The 6,743-nt window shown below is 45.6% G+C and overlaps 1 non-coding gene and 1 pseudogene across 1 annotated transcript; one reads left to right on the top strand and one right to left on the bottom strand.

Annotated features, from left to right (window-relative positions):
- Window positions 1-622: 622 nt before the first annotated feature.
- On the bottom strand, window positions 623-1,787 carry LOC102952225 (annotated as a pseudogene).
- A 4,172-nt stretch (window positions 1,788-5,959) lies between these two features.
- LOC122241568 lies at window positions 5,960-6,152 on the top strand. The gene has a single exon (XR_006221835.1). It is a non-coding gene; the product is annotated as a U2 spliceosomal RNA (small nuclear RNA).
- The last annotated feature ends 591 nt before the right edge of the window (window positions 6,153-6,743 follow it).

The following is a 6,743-nucleotide window of genomic DNA, read 5'->3' as shown; positions in this document are numbered from 1 at the left end:
GCACTGTCAGCATAGAGCCCGATGAGGGCTGGAGCTCATGAACCAGAAGACCATGGCCTGAGCCAGAGTCTGATGCTTAACGGACTGAGCTACCCAGGCACCCCTCTTGGATCTATTTTAGAATCTGAGACATGAGGCTGAAGTGGGTTCCTGGCAGGGTCAAAGTCACACTAGTAGAGAAGACAGCTCTAAAGCTGCATGAGGGTGTGTTCCAAGCGACAGCAGGCGCCAGGCCTGCCCCGCATAGCCATGCACAGAGAGGTGTGCCCCAGCCTGGCTGGACACCGCAGACCCCTCCCACCCCACTAGTCCACACCCTCTGAGCTGTGCCATTCCTGGTCCCCGGGAGAGCCCACCACACAATAATAGCTGAGATGGTGGCTCCCTGTGCACATTCACATAGACATACCCACCCTCTGTGCACACAGCTCCAGGACAGGCAGCACAGGCAGAGGCACACAGCTTTTTCCACGTATGCCCAGCATACCCACACTCAAGCTCCCTATGGAACTCAGGTCCAACCAGAAACACCTGTGGCCATGCCCATCATGGGCACAGTGTCAGGGAAAGCGGGGGTATCCCTGGGGAGGCCAGGCCAGTGGCCATGGCCACTGTGGCAGCCTCACCAGTTGGCCTCCACTGCCTGATGTCACTCACAAGGCTCTGGGCCAGACCAAAGATCTGGAGGAGGGTGATGCTCACAAAGAGCCCAGCCACGACGATCAGGTTGTTCTGTGGCCGCTTCTCAAATTGGCCGATGCAGCCTTTGGTATGGACGGAACTCTGCTGCTCCAGCTCCAGTCTGAGCAGTACATCCTAGTCACACTGTACATTGAGGACATCTTCCGCAGAGTCCCTGATGCAGCAGGAGAAGGGCACCTCGCAGCGCTCCTGGCTGGGGTTCAAGTCGGTGCAGTTGAAATAGATATTGAGGTTCCAGTCATTAAGCCCTCGTGCTCCACAGCAAGACCAATATTCCTGAGCAAAGTAAATGAGGTTCTGGAGATCAGTGTTGTCCCGATAGGCCTTGATGTTTTTGTTTCCGAGGAAATCGAGCTGGTCTTGAATTCAGTCCTTGAAAACGAAGACTAGGATCCCTGTTGTCAGCTCCAGGAAAAAGATGGGGCCTAGGAACGCAGAAAAAGTTGAGCAGGAAGGTGTTCTCCCACAGTGCCTGGATGCAGCAGGCACAGCCCACTGCCATGACGCCTCTAATCACTACAAACAGCCACACGGAGTGCAGGCCTCCCAGATCTGTCAGCACCGAGCTTTTGGAGAGAACCCACTTTTCACCCCAGGCCCAGAGGCTGTTGCCTAGAACCAGGGCTTCCAGCACCCGGAAGACAATGTTGAAGCCAAACAGGAAGAGCTACCTGTAGCAGCCCATCTCGGGGTCCCGAGAGTACTGGTGCTTGTCAGGCTCGGGAGGCAGCCCACTGCCTGGCCCTCCACAGGTGGCTCTGGATCAGAGTTACCGGGGGCCCAGCGGGGTGGCAGTGGCTTCCGGGCACCAGAAGTACAAAATTCAGATCTGACCTGCCCACGTCTGCTCAATCTTTCAACAAACAAACAAACCAACCAACAACAAAAACGAGAGGGAACTGAACAACAGAGGCCTGAGGAAGTCCACCTGGCAACAAGAGTGTTGCTCCCCATCATTATGGGAACTTAGTCCACTGAAATCTTTGTTTCAATGCTCCTGCCAGTACCATTCAAGTAACTCACTTTCTGTTGGTATCAAATAGATAATTCATTTTCTGTTCACAGTCAACGTTACTTGTACTCATACTCCCTGTTTATTGATGATTTCTACTGCTTAATGGTATCTGTGCACAACTTTCTCATCTCTGGGGTCTTTTAGCTTTTTCAATCATAACAACGGCTTCCTTGTATTTTTCACAAAATGTTTCTGACATAATCTAATAATCTATCTAATCACCATCATTCCTGTTTGGGCAGGTCTTTTCTCAGGCCACTCGTCTTCTGGCAAAATCAGCGGTGGACCGGGAGTAGGGGGTAGGTCGGGAGATAACATCAAACAGACTTTGCCTGAGGAACCACACAGGGTTTCTTTTCTGCCAAGTGGGCTTTGGGTACAGCAAGCATTCAGAGGTATGGCTAGCCCTTTATAGTGATTTCAGATAAGATACTGAAACCTTAGGAGCCTCAATGGCCTCTTTGAGAGTGGAAATGATTGGATAGCACTCATCTATTTCATGGGATTGTTATGAAAATGAAATCAAATATTGTAAATTATAAGGCATTGCACAATGTAAACAACTAGCAGAATGCCCGGCATGTAATAGATGTTCCATCAACAGTGTATGAGTGTAACAGGATGCTATAAAGTGCCCAGTACCAAAATGGGCTCTTCAGGTCCACTGCTGAGAACTACAACATTAAGCACTACACAGGTCTTAGTCCAGCATTTTCCGATACGAGGGCTGCCTGCGGGGGCTTGCTGACAATGCCTGTCAGAAGAGACAGCAAGTCTGCCCTCATTCTTGCCCAGAAGGCCCTGGAGGAAGAAGTGGGGAGCTTTTAGGGCATGCCTTTGGGGAACTGCAGAGTTCTTGAGGAAAGGCTATTCCTTCTTCTTGCCAACCCGGTACAAAGGAGCAAAGGTACTTCCTCTTCTTGAAGCATAGGGAGGGAAGCTCCTGCGTGTGTGCGTGTGTGTGCATAACCACATCCACTCCCGCTCTGCTGAGTCAGGGGTGTATGAGAGTCTCTAGTGTGAAGCTGCCAGTGCTGGAACTAGCAGAGATCCTGCTGACATCCCGCGCGGAGAAAGGGGTGGGAGAGGGATGATGGAGCTGGGAAAGAACAGATGGTCTTTAAAATTTTTTTTTAATGTTTATTTATTTTTGAGAGAGGGAGACAGAGCATGAGCAGAGGAGGAGCAGAAAGAGAGGGAGAGAGACAGAGAGAGAAAGAGAGACAGAATCGGAAGCAGGCACAGGCTCTGAGCTGTCAGCACAAAGCCCGACAAGGGGCTCGAACCCATGAACTGTGAGATCATGACCTGAGCCGAAGTTGGATGCTTAACTGACTGAGCCAGCCAGGCACTCCAAGAATAGATGGTCTTTTTAAAAAGAAGTTTCTCCTAAAGCTACAATTTTTAATTAAAAAGATTAATTTTTTTCCTTTTTAAAATGCCCTTTTTGTAGTAAAATATAGCACACAGACAGAAAAAGCATAAAATGTGCAGCCTAATGAATTATCAAGGCAATACCTGTGTAGCCATCGCTAAAGTCAATAAATTAAACATTGCCAGCACCTCAGCAGTCTCCACCCGTGTCTCTTCAAAATCAGAAAACCATCCCTTCCCACAAAGGTAACCATAACTTGATCTTTATCACAATCACAGTCTTGCTTGTTTTTTTTTTCCTCCACTTTTTTCATCCAAGTATGTGCCCTAAAGCACTACACTTTAGTATTGCTTGTTTGGGGACTTAATGTAAATGGAAGCATATCAATTTGTCTATATTACTGTTGATGGCATTTGGTTTGTTTCCAATGCAGGGCTATGATTAACATACTGGTATGAACACTCTTGTCTATGATTCCTGGTGTGTGCATGTATGCCTTTCATTAGGGTGTACAGCTGGGAGTGGAAATGTTGGATGACAGAGTATGTGAATCCTCAACTTGAGTACAGAATGTTTTCCAAGTGGGTTCTCAATGTACATTTGGGAAGCAGTTCTCCTTGCTCCACATCAAAAATGATAATTTGTACTCTGAGATAATGTATTTCTATATAAAAAAAGGCTTTCAAGAAAATGAAAAAAATAATGGTGGTAGAATTAACAGGTTACTCTTTTTGAGTGACTTTACATGGCAAAATAAAGATCTAGTAGTTCCATTTTGGCCTTATTTTTCCCTTGAAATTCTACTGGACCATGACATCTCAAATGCTAGGAAACCATTGTCCTACACAGTATGCTAGAGATTGTTCCTACTTGTCTTTTTTAACATCAAAAGCCATTCGATGCATATAGTATCCAGCATCCAAGGTACCCCTAATTTACCTTCTCTCTTGGTATTTATGTCTTTGTATAGACTTCCTGCACTGAATAAAGGCTGATTTTTTTGACCAATTAAAATGTCAGTGTATGAATTCACAAGCTCGTTAATAAAAGACATTGCTGCTTCAACACTGGTCTTTTGGATCAGTCACACTGGGGGAAGTCAGCCACCATGTTGTCAGGATGCTCAAGCAGCCCTATGGACAAGCCCACATAGAAGAGAACCCATTTACTAACAGCAACTTGCCAACCAAGTGATTGCACCAGCTTGAACAAGGAATCTTTGGACTCAGTCAAGCCTTCGGTGATTTCAGTCCTGTCTTTGAGTTTTTCAGCTAGACCTCAGAAATCATTAGGCAGACAAGCCATCCCCTGCTCCCTGTCTGAATTCCTGATCCACAGAAGCCATGAGATAATAATGTTTTAAGCCACCACATTCTGGGATGATTGTTACACAGCAAGAGATAATAATGACACACATGACCACCTAGGAAGTATCCTTGCCAAAAAGTTGAACCTGAATCTGAATATGCCTGTGTATCTAACTACAGATTTAGAAGAAATAGAAGGACCAAGGAATGTGTTAAACAAGTGCCCCACAAGGATGAGATTAGCAGAATCCAGAATCCAGAAAATTCTACAGCATAAATGACTCAATTCCTTCAACTAGTAAATTGCAGGGTGGAGGGCAGTGAGGAGAATATAACATTAAAAGGGACTTAGAAGGTATGATAGATTGCATTATTCCTAATATATGTGGCCCTCTTTTTTGGCAGAATTATGCTTCCCTTTTCCACACTGACATCAGCTTTGGCCAGTTGATTTTCTTGGACCAATGAAATGTGAGCAGATGTGATATTTGCTACTTCTGAGCAAAAAAAATTTTTAAGGTTATTTATTTATATTTGAGAGAGAGAGTGAGAGAGCAAGCAAGCACAAGCTGGGCTGGGGCAGAGAGAGAGAGAGGGAGACAAAGAATCAGAAACAGGCTCCAGGCTCTGAGCTGTCAGCATAGAACCCAACGCAGGGCTCAAACTCACCAACTGTGAGATCATGACCTGATTACAAGTCAGATAGGGCACCTGGGTGACTCAGTCAGTTGAGTGTCTGACTTTGGCTCAGGTCATGATCTCACGGTTCATTAGTTAGAGTTCTGCATCAAGCTCTCTGCTGTCAGTGTAGAGTCCGCTTTGGATCTTCTATCCTCCTCTCTCTGCCCCACCCCTACTCACTCGCTGTCTCTCAAAAATAAATAAACGTTGAATAAATAAGTAAAAGTCATTATGTTTTAACCATTTCTCATTTCCATCTGCCAGGTAGTGGGTGTTTCCCAAATAGGGACTATTTCTTCAGCCCAGGGCCTGGAGTGAAGAGTATGCAAAGCTGACTTACAGTGGAAATTCACGTGAGGAAGAAATAAATCTGAGTTGTAGCAAACCACTGTGATTTTGGAGCTGTCTGCTACCACAGCATAGCTTAGCGTAATCTGACTCATGCAAGAAATGTTTCAGTCAAATAAAACAGATAAATCTCATTAGCATCTCAATTTCTGGAACCATTGTAGAAATTTGATTACTACAATTTGGAATTTTCCCATAGTAATAAGTTAACAAAAATAGTCTATCGACTTGAGTCCCAGAGTTGTCCCTTGACTCCCAGAGAGGTACAGAAAATATGGGAGCTGGGAGGTTGGAGCTGAGCAATTCAGTTAGTGAGTTAGTACACAAAACGAGGTGTTTGAATCAGGTCTCAGGAAGAACATATCAAAACTAATCATTTCTGATGAGAAAGATTTTTCTTCAGGAGCATTTTAACAATTCAGAGCAATATCAGGGCAAGATTCAGAGCACTGGAGAGATGTGGGGAGCTCTGGAGGTGGTAGCTTCCGCCTCAAGTGTGAAAGGGAAAGGTGTGGTTTAAGTAGAACCATTATCTCTTCTGTGCCTATTAGCTAAAATCAAAAGCAGTATCTCTTCTCACCAATTAAAAGCATCCGATGTTTTCTCTGCCTGTATACTGGGCATTAAGTTACTGCTTACAATTAGGAGATGGGTTGGGCGCTTGATCTATCCACTCCCTGCCTCAGCCTAGAACTGCATTACTTCTAGGAATGATGCATTCCTTTGCGTTAATGACAGATGATTTTCTATTGTTCCCCTTGTCTCCTACAAAGTGCTCTAATTCACTCTTCACGAGGCTCCAGACTGCATTTCCACCATTTGTCCTGCAAGGATAGAATTTCCTGTAAGTGGAGTAGACAAAGTAACTGCGCTTGAGCCACCTTGCCAGTATCACGTCCGAGAGAATATTGTACAAGCAGACCACTTGGGTAGGGAGAGGCCTGAGCTGAAAGGAAGAAAAAGAAGCTGAGCCTGAGCCAGCCCCATGTCAAGAGACTATGTGGCAGCACATGTGATCCCCTGGAGGGCAAAGATAGGCAGCTGTAGTGGGGAAGAAAATATGTGGACATTTAGAGAGGCAGCAGCAACCTTGATGGGTTGACTCCCAAAGGAGTCAAGTAAACAGATCCCACCTCTCATTCCATCCCCTAAAACTAGGGTTGTCCTCTCTGGGAAAGAAGATGGGTGTATGAAGGTAGACACATGTCCCACCCCCATTCCCACTAGATTGACATTGAAGCTTTGTGTTGTTTTGTTCTTGAGACTGAAGTTGAGCAATGAGTAGGACTGAGCATTAGCAATGGGACTGGGAAGT

The sequence above is a fragment of the Panthera tigris genome, chromosome C1 (genome assembly GCF_018350195.1).
Source record: "Panthera tigris isolate Pti1 chromosome C1, P.tigris_Pti1_mat1.1, whole genome shotgun sequence".
Classification (NCBI taxonomy): Eukaryota; Metazoa; Chordata; class Mammalia; order Carnivora; family Felidae; genus Panthera; species Panthera tigris.
This window is presented reverse-complemented; position numbering and strand designations above follow the sequence as displayed.